This window comes from Desmodus rotundus, chromosome 5 (assembly GCF_022682495.2).
Source record: "Desmodus rotundus isolate HL8 chromosome 5, HLdesRot8A.1, whole genome shotgun sequence".
Lineage (NCBI taxonomy): Eukaryota > Metazoa > Chordata > Mammalia > Chiroptera > Phyllostomidae > Desmodus > Desmodus rotundus.
In genome coordinates, this window is record NC_071391.1 from 59,040,347 (window position 1) to 59,044,246 (window position 3,900).

The following is a 3,900-nucleotide window of genomic DNA, read 5'->3' on the forward strand; positions in this document are numbered from 1 at the left end:
ATATAAATTGTGATGTTTGCTAATTCCTACATCGATCACTAAAATAATAAATCACTTAAAATGAACATAAAATGTGTCATTTACTTGGAAAGGGACCGCATGTATTCACAAATATTTTCTTACTTGTTCATGTGGATATGTAACCACATTGTCTGGGCATAGCGCATCCCAGTGTAAAAGACACATTTTGAAGAGGGCACCTGCTATGCTTTATTTTGCTTTGTTTTACTTCTCTTCTAGGTAGCTACCTGGCTAGCTAGCTAAGATAGATGAGGGAGAGACAGAGAGAGACAGAAGAGGGAAGAGAGTTGTGCAGTGATTGAGGAGACTTTTTAAGTTGGGACTACAGAAGGACAAAAGGATTCGTTTAGAAACGTAGGACCCACACTCTGGAAGGGGCGCTCGGAGTTTGTTTGCAGAGACCTGTGCAGCAGGCTAAGGGGCTATACAGTGGGTTCTGCTGGTGCCTCCAGTCCTAACTCATTCAGGAGCCGGTGAGAATCTCTGTGTGGTTGTGAAAGAGTCTATATTACAGCTCATCTTACGCGGGTTTTCTTCTGGAGGTTTTACATTGTTTTCATTCTGCATGATGTAATCTGAAGTAAAACCAACCAGTTCTTGTTTTAGAAACTTTCATCGCCAAGGCAAAGCATTGGTTATGTAGTTCCTCGAAGTATGTTAAATTACTCTGTGACCTTGAGCAAGTTCCTGAGTTTCTCAAAGCCTCAGTTTACGAATCTATAAAGCAACCATAATAGTGTCTAATCTCTTAGCATTGTGAAAAATAAGTGCAACAGTATAGTTAGAGTGCCTGGTACCGAGTAGATGCTCAAAATGCAGTTATTGTTGTTACTTTAAAATATTATTACATTTCTCCTATACCATGCTGGGCTTTCCCTATCAAGGCACTCATCTTGCTTCACTATAATATAATGGCTCATTTATCTTCCATTCTAGACTATAAGGTATACAGGGTGGGAAACAGTGATACACAGTAATAACTTCATATGTATCTAGTGAATTAATTAATTGATATATGATTATTGGATCATTATTAAAGGATTTCTAAATTTTGTTTCCCATCTGTATTTTCGGTACCTGTTGGCTATGGCCGGAAATGCCACAGCCCTTCTTATCTTTAAATTCGGTGTTGGAAATACAGCATGAGACAATGCCACGTGTCCACCAAACCACTTAACTTTCCTCCATGGCACACAAGATAACCACACTTTCCGCTCCTCTTATGGCGTGATGAGACCATGCAAGTGAAATACGGATGGAAGTAATATACCTCATTTCAGGTCCTGGACATAGCATATCGCACTTCCTTCCCTTCTCTCTCTGGCCCCATTTTGAAGCCTTGAAAAGAAAGAGTTCTTGTGGAACCACAAGATGGAAAGAGCTTACTTAGCTCTCCAAGTCACAGCTTAGCAGAGAATCACTCAAGGGGCTGTGATGTGCAAAAGAAGTTTAGTTTTTTATGTTGTCACTGACATTGTAGGGTTTATTTTTAGCACATTTTCTCCTAGCCTATTATACTGGCTAATAAGCTGTTTGAAGCTGAGAAATTTATATTTCATTTTAGTGAGAAGAGTCATGTCCTGTTTGGTGTGGAAACAGAAAAGTATGTATCTTATATGTCCGGCAATGCTATTCTTTCTATGTTTGATGCTTGAAAAACTATCTCCTATGAGAGTAGTTCAAAAGGAATTCAGAATGCCCTGTGTAATCACTTTCTGCCAAATATCATTCACTCACTCACTCACTCATTCATTTATCTATTGAAGTAACAGTTGGTGCGAAGGGCATTAGTAGTAGGGTGAACAAGACACTACAGCCAGAGCGATGAACAGAACAGGTCCTTCCCTCATGAAGCTCACTTTCGTGTGGGCACATACTGTGGATAATTAAAAATAATGAACTTATAATACAATATGAACTAGCGTTGACTAAAAAATAAAGCCAGGCTTTTTCCGCGCTACCAAGGGAAGGGCCTGTATGGTGTTGTTCTGGGTTCCCACGTAACTTAAAGGGAAACTTTCACAATGTCCGGAGGCCTTGATGTCCTGCAAATGAAGGAGGAGGATGTCCTCAAATTCCTTGTGGCAGGAACCCAGTTAGGTGGCACCAACCTTGACTTTCAAATGGAACAATACATCTACAAAAGGAAAAGTGATGGCATTTACATCATAAATCTGAAGAGAACCTGGGAGAAGCTCCTGCCATTGTTGCCATTGAAAACCCCGCTGATGTCAGTGTCATTTTGTCCAGGAACACCAGCCAGCAAGCTGTGCTGAAGTTCGCTGCTGCCACTGGAGCCACTCCCATTGCCGGCTGCTTCACTCCGGGCACCTTCACTAACCAGATCCAGGCAGCCTTCTGGGAGCCCAGACTTCTGGTGGTCACCGACCCCAGGGTTGACCACCAGCCTCTCACCGAGGCATCCTATGTTAACCTGCCCACCATTGCTCTGTGTAACACAGATTCTACTCTGCACTACGTGGACATCGCCATCCCTTGCAACAACAAGGGGCTCACTCAGTGGGTCTGATGTGGTGGATGCTGGTCTGGGAAGTTCTGTGCATGCATGGCGCCATCTCCCACGAGCACCCGTGGGAGGTCATGCCTGATCTCTACTTCTAGAGAGACCCTGAAGAGATTGAGAAGGAAGAGCAGGCTGCTGCAGAGAAGGCTGTGACCAAGGAGGAATTTCAGGGTGAATGGACGGTTCCAGCTCCCGTTCACCGCTGCTCAGCCCGAGGTCGCAGACTGGTCGGAAGGCATGCAGGTGCCCTCTGTGCCCATTCAGCAGTTCCCTACTGAAGACCGGAGTGCTCAGCCTGCCACCGAAGACTGGTCTGCAGCCCCCACCATGCAGGCCATGGAGTGGGTAGGGTCAACCACTGAGTGGTCTTAAGCTGGTCTTCCACACACTCTTACCAGAGTGGAAAATAAGGTTGATGGAAAATAAACAGTTTCAAAAAAAAAAAAAAAAAAGCCAGGACTTTGTTTTATTTCAATGGTATTCCTAATATGTAAGAACATCTAGCACATAAAAGATGCTTAAAGGAAGGGAATAATATAGGCTAAATGGAAAAACCACTATACTCATATTCAGAGCTCAGGAAATTTGTTGAGCCACGTTTTATGGATGGAGTTTTGACTTAAAAGACATTCTAGACAAGATATTAAGGTCCTGGATGCTTTTATCCAGTTGTTAATAAAGCAGTTCTTATACTTCTTTGCCTCCTATTTATTTTTCTATTTTTATTTTTATCTGTTTTACATTATTTTTATTCTTATTCATCTCCTGTGGTCATAAACTCATGCTGAATTTGGAGACCATGTCATATCATAGAGTATTGTTTTCTATTCTATATTCTCATTTTTTATTCTTATTGTCTCATTTTATCAGTGTTTCCTTGGCCATACTGTTACCAAACAAAAATAGGGTTTCAGCTGCCCATGGCCAGAAAAGGCAAACTCTAAAGGCAGAGGCTGTTAAGAAAGAAAAAGAGTTTTTTATCTGAATGCTGAACATTCTGGGAGAATGGGGGACTCCCCATCTCAAAGCTAATCTCGTCTGCAAATTCAGACAAAGTCCAGCCGTCCTCAACAAGACCAGAACAAAAGGCAGTGCCCAGAGCTCCTGCTCCATTTTAAAGTACCATCCTGTGGAGCCCGAGGTGGCTGCTAAGTGGTCATCCAGGTAGCTTGTTCCCAGCTGCTGTCTGGCTTCAGGCTCCTTCCTGGAACATGCTGCAGCAAGGAGCATGCTCCCAGGCAAAAGAGTGACAAACACACTGGAGAATGCTTCACCAAGTCAGTGCGGGAGGGAGCAAGAGGGAGGGAGACAGAGGGAGGGAGGGAGAGAGACTCCCTCCTTGAGGCCATGGACCA

The 3,900-nt window shown here is 43.2% G+C and overlaps 1 pseudogene; it reads left to right on the top strand.

The window, feature by feature from the left end:
• The first annotated feature begins 2,006 nt into the window (after window positions 1-2,006).
• Window positions 2,007-2,917, top strand: LOC112316043 (small ribosomal subunit protein uS2 pseudogene; annotated as a pseudogene).
• The last annotated feature ends 983 nt before the right edge of the window (window positions 2,918-3,900 follow it).